The following is a 10,559-nucleotide window of genomic DNA, read 5'->3' on the forward strand; positions in this document are numbered from 1 at the left end:
ATCCTGAGTATTTGGTCAAATGTGAACCCAACATACATCATGAGGACATATATTATGTCAAAATACCAGCTACATCTTAATCTGGTGATTTCTATTTTCTTGATTATCTTGAGAATATGGATAATTTCTGGAACATATTTGAAGTTTTGTCGGTAGGCTCCACATTTGATAAAATATTGACTCAATATATGACTTTGGGAGGTATATAAAACCTTTTCATATGACACATATGTTATTCTTGTCATATTATGTTTTGATACAAAAATATTAAGATATTCGTATTAATTTGTGTAGAATACTGACAGTATCCATAGCATATCACTAAGTGAAAAGGTCCAGAATCCTTAACTTATAACAATGTATATTTCCTTGGATTCTCTACAGAATACGGACCAATGCTGATGCAAATGAGTTTTGTTGATATGTGCCATATGATATCTAGTCAAATATAGACCCAGTATCCTACAGAGGACATAGTATATTATACTAGGATTCCAGCTACATCTTATTTGTGTCATATATGCGTTCCAAATATGACCTTTGGTCTGGAAATGTCAGGTTATGGTAAAGACTACTCAATGTCAGGTAAATGACAAGTTGTTACACACAGCCATGATCAAATGAGAAACCTCCTCTCCTAGTTGATCTAAGCATACTGTGTACGCAGTGCATAACCCAAAGTCTGCAAATACTTTCAGTGCTCACATCCCCGGGTATGGACTAGTACTGTACTGATTACATCTATGGCATATCTTTGTGTGTCACAATTATCTTGGGTTCATATTATGTAAAATATTTAACTGATGTATAAGTTATGCAATGGGTCGAGCTCAAGAGCTTTAAGTGGATACAGGTAGGGTCAAAATGGGATGGGGCTCACAGAGCCCAAGGATCCTTACCAGGGAAGCTAAGCATGCAGATCTGTTGTTTTTACCTTTCATAAACAACACAGAGGCAGCAAGCTTGTACATGTCCTTATTTCTGTATGCATTGCAAATGATTCTGCTTTGCTGGTAACTGGATAAAAACAGAACATCTCTGGGTAAAGACTAAAGACCCCCAGAAAGTATGCAGTTGAATTGGCTATGGGACAGCAAGCTGTCATTATATTTAGGGAAGTCTGAATGTTGATCAAGGCATACATTGGACTCTATCAGCGTTTCTCTTGAATTTAATGGTAGGTATTAGGTAAGTGTAAGCATTCAGTTAATCATCTTGGACGTGAACGAGACCAGTGTATAATCAGTGAGTCTATGGCCCTCTCTTGGTAAGGACCATGCTAAGTGATCAAGGCCTCTAGCAAGAACATCAAAGTTCCTTGATAAGTTCCATGAGGACACTAGCTTTGTATCCTAAATAGGAGGGCTAGTGTATCTATTCTGAAATGATAGAAACTGAGAGGACAAGTAGGGATAGGCCTATATTCCTCTAGTGGGGGGAGTAATGGAACACAATCCCCAATGCAGGCCTAAACTCGGGACTGCAATGGCGAGACAGACAGACAGACAGACAGACAGACAGACAGACAGACAGACAGACAGACAGACAGACAGACAGACAGACAGACAGACAGTGTGTGTAAACAAAACACATACAGTGGTTGAGTACACAGTATGATGCTTTTCAAACATACAAAATAGGTGCATGCCGCTTGTACAAGGTGTTATTTTGTTGCACAAAGTATACAGCAGCATACTGCTTTGAAATAATGACCTCGGGTCTTGAACCCAGACTCCATGATTAAAGGCTTGTATACATATGGCAAACTGTTGACTATGCAAAGGTCTTGACCTCAGCTGTCAGGTATGGTCATTGTTAAACATCTATGGGGGACTATGGAAATGGGGGCAATTATCACCCATTTAATGATAAACGCACGCACGCACACGCACACACATGCGGAATATATTAATGTAATGAAAAAACTACAATTCACATTATAGATGTGACAGAACTTGTTACAGTGTATATATCAGCCCAACATACACTTGTTTTGGGGAAAAGTGGCACAGAAAAAAATAAATAAATCCTTTTAAATAAATATGCAAATATGGGTAAAATACTTAAAAAATTGGAACAATATATGGCAACCAGATATTAAACATAATTTACTGTATTCATCAATGCCTAACACAAATAATCATGCTTGAAATAAGTTAAAAAAAACGACATCATACAACAGACATCATATATTCATTGACAGGTTATATAAGCAAATGATCAGCTGTAATGAAATCTGATTTAAACACATTGTAATGCCCAAACTAACTGAATATATTGCATATCAACAGTGAATGAATGTAGACGCCATGTTGTAGTTTCTGAAAAAAACGACACATACAGCGTGTCAATGGAAAGCACTTCCAAAATTAACTACAAGTCCCACAATGCATTGCAGACGTCTGTTGCTTTGTGGGTGCATGCCCGCCAAATTTCAGTTTGAAAAAACGAAATGCGATTGGCTGTGTGCTAAAGTGCCATGACGTTGCAGGCAGCTATTGGCTCTTGACTCATTGGAGCAGCAGTGAACCTTGAATGAACTCTGAGTGCGCGCAGTCAGTAACTCTCATGCAGGATGCAGGCTCTGTGATAGCTGAAGTGATTTAGGTTAAAACGAACTGAAATAAAGGCACTAAAAGACTGTTGGACAAGAAAGTAAGTTTCTACAAGCTGCTGATATATTTGTGGAGACTTTTGGAGACTTTTGGCATGCACAGTCACAGAGGTTGGAGCAGTGAGATAATATTACAGGTAATGCACAGCTTTTATATTTTCTCATGAAAATGCAGTGGTCCTTCATGTCAAGGACCCCCAAATCCAAAATAGAGGCTATTTGGCTGCAGACCCCCTTCTGCAAATATTTGCAACCTGAGCTTGTAGATCTGCTATTTTCAAATAGCTGATGTAATAGGGTGGTTAAACTGTTTTTTTCATGCTATATTAACTAATATAGCTAGGGAACCCCCTCAGAAACCTCTGGTGGTCCCTCACTGGACCCCACTTTGATAATCTACTGTGTATTTTTACTTAATTAAAGGCATAGGGGAAGTGATTTTCTTTGGTTAAAATAAGTGTTAAATAGCTCTATATTGTGATAGTACTCATTGCTATAGAGTGTTTGTTCAGTAACAGTGTTAAATAGCTCTATATTGTGATAGTAGCTATAGTGTTTGTTCAGTAACAGTGTTAAGTAGCTCTATATTGTGATAGTAATCATTGCTATAGAGTGTTTGTTCAGTAACAGTGTTAAATAGCTCTATATTGTGATAGTACTCATTGCTATAGAGTGTTTGTTCAGTAACAGTGTTAAATAGCTCTATATTGTGATAGTAGCTATAGTGTTTGTTCAGTAACAGTGTTAAGTAGCTCTATATTGTGATAGTAATCATTGCTATAGAGTGTTTGTTCAGTAACAGTGTTAAATAGCTCTATATTGTGATAGTACTCATTGCTATAGAGTGTTTGTTCAGTAACAGTGTTAAATAGCTCTATATTGTGATAGTAGCTATAGTGTTTGTTCAGTAACAGTGTTAAGTAGCTCTATATTGTGTGACAGTAATCATTGCTATAGAGATTTTGTTCAGTAACTGTTAACCAAACCGAAATGCCGATCTACAAGCTTGTAGATCTGCTATTTTTGGCTAATGTTCCCCTCAGAAAAGGAATTCTAGGTTTCAACAGGTTAAAAAAAAAAAGTTCCTATCACACACACATGTGTTGGCCCCCCTGTAGTAACTCTGAGGACCCCCTGTTGAAGACCCCTGCTATACAGTACCAATGATTACTATCACAATATAGTACTTTAACCTTACAAATTGTTTGTTTTAACCCCAAAATATCACTTACCCTACCTTTAACCAAAATGAGCTGTCATCCAATCTCTTATGCTATTTCTTGTTTGTGTCTACCTTTTGGTGCAGAGACAGGTAATTAATAGAGATAGTAATAATCTGGGCAAATGCAAACAGTGAGAAAATAAGGCAAATACCATTACAATTGACCTTTACTAATGTAATCTAAATTATTGTAGCCTACTGTACACTGTGCCAATTGTGGCTGTGTTAAACCATCAGCAGTGAATATAATGACTCAGTACTATGAGTATATTTACACTATCAAGTGTGAATATGAATGAATAGTCTTGTCAGTGCAACTTAACAGGCATCTGTTACATTTCTGTGATGTCATGTCATAATAATTTATTTGACTGTATACAAAGATTAACGCGTTGATACACAATTTAACTCAGAGATACAAATGAACCATAAAGCCTGGTTTATACTTTGTTGCACAAGGTGCCTGTATTAAAAATGGCTGGTCTACAAGCTCACAATGTGTTGCATCACTTGTAGATCAGCTATTTTTGTGTGACACCAGCGCACACCTATGATGGGGCGTAATTGAGTCCATTTATTGGTACCATTCATACACTCTTTATTGCGTAGTCTTTACATGGGCCTGGGGGCCAGACCCAGCCCCTGGACCATCTCAATCCAAAAAAGACCCCCCAAAACATGTCAATTTTAAAAGGCAGCAGATTTTGAGAAAAATCATTTTACTCATTCCAAATTGGTGGGCTACTAGTATTTACAATTTTAATCCATACTTGCATTCCACTGGTGAAGGTAGCTGTACAGTATGTACTCAAATGGTCAATATCAAAATGTTTATAATCGTGAGACAGTCTGCCTTGAGTCCATATATTTAACATAATGGTGACCATTTTGAATTTAGATGACCACAGACATGTCAGTAGGCAGAGATCTCTGATCGTCTGGCTTTCCCAGACTATATTTGTTTCTAAATTATTATTGATATGTTTGACCAAGCATCCAATTATAATTAACATTATCTGCCTTCCACAGCACATAATTGCCTTGGACACCACTGTCCACTGACCTTGGTCTGGTCTTGGTTTTTAAATGCATCTGTTTGTGTGTGTGTGTGTGTGTGTGTGTGTGTGTGTGTGTGTGTGTGTGTGTGTGTGTGTGTGTGTGTGTGCGTGTGTGTGTGTGTGTGTGTGTGTGTGTGTCTGTCTTCAGCTTCCGAACGCTTCATAAGGAGGAGGTTACAACTGCTGTGATCCAGACAATAGAGGATTTCAGACACCAAAGTTGAGCCTCCACCAACTCCAAAGTAAGTTTTATATCAGGCTGTTAATCTGAGTAGTAATATGACCTTAAATTGGTTGTGATTTTAACAATTTGATGACCTGGCTTACCTGTGATCCTACTTTACTGAGGCACTACACTGTCTCTCTGCATGTATGTGATGTTTTAATATAATACACTTAGAGTTCATAACATGGTATTTGTGTTGTAATTTTCATTCACTAGGAGGCAGTGAAAAGATGGAGCTGGACGGGACCGGAGGACATAAAAAAGACGAAGACCCTTACCAGCAGGACAGATCGGGTGAGTTATTGCCCTGCTCTATTACTGTTGCATTTGATTGATCACGTGTATTATCAATTGGCTTTTTATGTAAGGGATAATTAACAGTGAGGTGGTCATTACTGAGAAATACGCTAACAGGGTGATGCAGGACTTGAATAAACACACTTGAGTGAATCAAAGATTCTCTGTCTGGTGGACATATTTTATTTCCTTCCCAAAAAGTGGATTTTACACAAAATGTGGGGGTCTGAGAGGCTTCCCACCATAGACAATAGGCTTTCAGCATCATGAAACTGCCTTTGTTTAAGCGAATATCAAAATCATACTTATGTTTACTCAAGTGTAGTGATCATACTTGCAATGGTTCCCAAACTGGGGGTCCCCAGATGATTACCTTAGTGCAACATTGTTTTCTCACTCGACAGTAAAGAAACCAACATACAGTAAAATTGTATACAGGGTACCTGCACATTTATAAAGTTACAATTTAAGGACTTTTAAGACCTTTTAATACCTCGATAGCCGATCTAAAATGATTAGCTTAATGTGCAACATTGTTTTCTCACTCAACAGTAAACACACCAACATACAGTGTATACAGGGTATCTGCACATTTATAAAGTTACAATTTAAGGAATTTAAGACCTTTTAATACAAAATTGGCCAAATATTATGTAAAAAATAGGCAAATATTGTGAAATCAGCCGATCTACAAGCTCACGCCTAGCAGTGCTAGGCGTTGTGAGCTTGTAGTTCGGATATTTTCACAATATTTATCTGTGGAACCGAGTCAAACTAAATGTAATGCCTACAATTCCAAGTGCTTGTCAGGGTGGGGGTCCCCAGTTCAAATATGATTATTTTGGGGGGTCAGGGCTGAAAAGTACAGTTAGACTGACACCACTGTATTAATGTCCCTACAGACCACCGTCCGTTAAATCTATAGAAGCCTCGGAGAGAGATGGCAGGTCCAGCCGGAGGACAGGTATGTTCCCACCCCCCCCCCCCCCCCCCCACCTCTGAAATGCCTCTGTTTGTGAAATAACATAACACTTTTGTATCATGTTATGCTGAAAATATCAGTGCCCATACCCTAGGTGGGGTTGGCGAAAGGGCCTCTCTGTGTGGAGTTTGCATGTTCTCCCCGTGTCTCCTAGGGTAGATACCCTCACAAAAACATGCAGTAATCCTGGTCTCTATACTGCCTCCCCCTGGCCAGGGGCGCCTGATGGAGGGGAAAGGAACTGGTTGGAATAACGTGTTCCTTCCACGCGCTACGTCCAACCAGGGAAACTCTCCCCTGTCAGGTGATAAGAAGGTCAGTTGGCTCTCATGCATTGAAGGAGGCATGAGCTCGGCCCTGGCCTCCCTAGGTTGGCAGAGGGAAGGTAGTGCCCAGGATTACATAGACAATTGGCACTGGGTGTAAAAAATGGGGTTACAAAATCGTGGGATAAACATTTTAGGAAAAAAATTATATTATGCTTAATGAGGGGTATCTTAAAAGTGTGATTTTCCACAGCTTCCGTACTGCTCACAATGAGGTGGTGACCCAGGCTGTGATGCAGGCTATTCACGACTCAGAGCCCCAGTGGACCACCAGCCTAGTCAGAAGTAAGTCTGATATCACGTTAATTTGGGGACTTATGTCCTTAAATTGCTTGTAATTTTAACAATTGGATGACCTGCTGCTTACCTGTGATCGTGAGGTATTTTCTATGTATGCGTTACCTTGCTTACTGCAAGTTGCTCTGGATAAAAAGCGTCTGCTAAATACCTACATTGTAGATTAGTGTTGATTTGACACTGTTAAAGATAACAGATGGCACACTAACCATCTAATATTGCAAAATGTTATATTGTTGTTTTTGTTAAAAAGGTAAGTTTTCTATTCAAATGGTAATTTCTATAGTGTTTGCTAAATAACAGGGGTCTCTTCTTGCTCTCAAATAAACAGAAAATAAATGTTCATCAGGAGAGTACCCCCATTTTGTTTGCCAGTTTACATTTTGTCTGCTCATTTCTTTGAGCAGACAAAATGTAAACTATCTGTGATCACTATCCTTTTGAGATGCCTTACTATAATACATTTAGAGTTCATAACTTGGTATTTGTGTTGTAATTTTCATTCACTAGGAGCCTGCAACAGGGCTTATGAGAACATCAAAGCCGCTCAGAAGATGGAACTGGATAAAGACCCTTACCAGCAGGAAAGATCGGGTGAGTTATTGCCCTGCTCTATTACTGTTGCATTTTATTGATCACGTGAATTATCAATTACCTTTTTTATGTAAGGGATATAACAGTGAGGTGGTAATTACTGAGAAATACACTGGAGGAGACAAAGCAGAGGGGTCATACAGTCCAAATGTTTATAGCTTGGGTTGTGTAGCTGCCATAATATAGCTCTGGTCCAGAGCTATATTAGTAGTAAAAAATAAACAATATACTAGTTTCACTACTCGCCAAAACAAAAACATGGGTTTCTGATCTTAAAGGTAGGGTAAGTGATATTTTTTGGTTAAAACTAAAAGTATTTTGTTAAAAGGTTAAAATACTATATTCTGATAGTAATCATTGCTATATAGTGTTTTTTCAGTAACAGATGTCTCCCTGTCTCTCCAGCTCTTCGGTAGGTGTCAAAATCTCAGCCAATCAGGAGAAAGTACAATTTTTTTAGCTTAATTTGTATAGTGTTCCAGTTCCAATTTTGTCTGCTCATTTCTTAGTGTCATCACTTCCATTTCACATTTCACTTGTTTAATCTGTATCCTAATCTGTATCCTGATTGAGTTCTCTGTCCTGGTTGGATAAAATTGAACTGAAACGAAAATGTATTTTCTGTTTAATAAAGAGGTGGAGAGACAAGGAGACTCCTGTTACTGAACAAACACTCTATAGCAATGAGTACTATCACAATATAGAGCTATTTAACACTTATTTTAACCAAAGCAAATCACTTACCCTACCTTTAAGCCTATTCTACAGATCTGTCATAGCATTTTTTTATTGTCCAGTCCAGATCGGTGGCACACTTGAGTGAATCAAAGCTTTTCTGTCAGGACGTTTTATTTCCTGGCCAAAAAGTGCATTTTACACAAAAGGTGGGGTTATAAAAGGCTTCCCACCATAGACAATAGGCTTTCAGCATCATAAAACTGCCTTGTTTCAGTGAATATCAAAATCATACTTAGGTTTTCTCAAGTGTAGTGATCCTACTCTCAATGGTTCCCAAACTGGGGGTCGGGGACCTTTTAATTACTTTAGTGCAACATTGTTTTCTCATTCGACAGTAAACAAACCAACACACTGTTTAACGCAGGGGTCTTCAACGTTTTCAGGCCAAGCTGAGAGAGAGTTGAAGCAGGGACCCCCTCTATATTGTATAAAATTGTGTTTCAGATAAACTTTCTTTTTTCTGGCTAAAGTTCTCCTCAGAAAAGGGATGCTAGGGTTCAAGTGGTTAATGTAAAAAAAAAAAATCATATCAAACAAAGATTTGGCGGACCCCCTGTAGTAACTCTGAGGACGTCCTCAAGTTGTGAGTTTGTAGATCAGCTATTTTCACAACATTTATCTGTGGAACCGTGTCAACTAAATGTAATGCCTCAACTCCTAAAATTCCAAGTGCTTGTCAGGGTGGGGGGTCCCCAGTTCAAATATTATGAAGGGGGGTCACAGCCTGAAAAGCTTGGGAGCCCTTGTCATAATGTCAACACCTGTTCATTTTACAGTCAATGGAAAATGCACTGTTCCTGGTCCAGAGGTTAGCGAGAACTTTCTAATGCTCGGGACTAGAGCTAGCCATAATATAACCCTCATACTGTATTTACTTATTTAGTTTTGTTGATCGCTTTAAAAGTCTAACCTCCTCTTCTCATCTGTTACACAGCTTTTCAAGAAACGGGTCAAGATTGGGCAGAAGGGAGGAGAGAGAGAGGACTTGGACTACCTCAGTGGTGCGGACGCGAACTTTGTCGAGAGTGATGAAGACAAGACTGCCTTTAAAATAACTTCACCAAAGTGGCGCGCCGGACGGCTGTCCAAAATAATGGCTTCATGTCAAACTGCCCTGGATGAAAACCGAAGGAAGTGTGTGGAGCCGAAGTCCAACCGTGTTCGCACAAACTACGAACTCTTCACCAGACAAACCCCCCTGCTGCAGAGGGCAAGCATCACTATCTGCAGGAGAGTGAGAAGGAAGAAGGCGACACTGGAGTGTAAAGCCTTTTAGTTATACACTAATCCACGGAGCGCTGCCCTGTAGGTAGCGCGCCATTGCTGCGGTGTCAGACTCAGTCAGCAGCTGTTGCGGTTCTGTCCGTCTGTTGACGTTACTCTTTACCTGCTTGGTTTAATTACTAAATAACTATACATCTTTGTAAAGTTAGTGTTTGTAAAAGTTAGTAAAAGTTAGTAAAAAGCAGGTAAAAGACTCAAGAGTAACGTCAGTGACTGCAGCTGACTGACACCGAGTCTGACACCGCAGCAATGGCTGCGCCACCTACAGGGCAGCGCTCTGTGGATTTGTGTATAGGCTACTGGACTCCTAAGCTTTTGGAAGGGAGTATAAATGGTTCCAGTTCAGTTTACTTTGTTTGATTGGCTTAGCGGCAGATTTGGACTGGAAACACGTGAAGGTGTCATTATGTTTCTGGTTCAAATCTGATGCTGAGCCAATCAAACAAAGCTATGGGGAACTGAACTGGAACACGAAACATTTATGCACCCTTTCAAAAGCTTCGGAGTACAGTTGTGCACAGTTAACGGTGGTGTGTGTGGATGTTTTTATTTTAATACTGTTTTTAGGAGTACAGTTGTGAACAGTTTAGGGTAGTGTGTGTGTGTGTGTGTGTGTGTGTGTGTGTGTGTGTGTGTGTGTGTGTGTATGTTTATTTTAATATTTTTTTAGCATCACTCACACCCCGTTCCGTTTAAGTCAGTTCAGTTCTCCAGAGACTTCTGCCCAATCTTGACCCGTCGTTCCTACCTTGTTCCTAGTTGTGTGGAGAGGGAGTTTGGAAGTGCGTGTGTGGAGAGAGGGAGAGTTTGAGGTGTGTGTGTGGAGAAGAGTTTTGAGGTGTGTGTGTGTTTTGGAGGTCTTGGCCCCAGCTCTGTTAAAAAATAAATATTGCTCATTTGAAAGTGATTTTTTGTTGTCAT

General features: G+C 39.4%; 1 long non-coding RNA gene across 1 annotated transcript; it reads left to right on the plus strand.

Annotated features, from left to right (window-relative positions):
* The first annotated feature begins 5,334 nt into the window (after positions 1-5,334).
* Positions 5,335-9,642, plus strand: LOC308081487. Its single transcript, XR_013932856.1, has 5 exons — positions 5,335-5,414; positions 6,320-6,381; positions 6,919-7,010; positions 7,533-7,616; positions 9,289-9,642. It is a non-coding gene; the product is annotated as an uncharacterized lncRNA (long non-coding RNA).
* Positions 9,643-10,559: the final 917 nt, after the last annotated feature.

The sequence above is a fragment of the Gymnoscopelus braueri genome (genome assembly GCF_963280865.1).
Source record: "Gymnoscopelus braueri genome assembly, contig: SCAFFOLD_127, whole genome shotgun sequence".
In the NCBI taxonomy this organism is placed as follows: Eukaryota; Metazoa; Chordata; class Actinopteri; order Myctophiformes; family Myctophidae; genus Gymnoscopelus; species Gymnoscopelus braueri.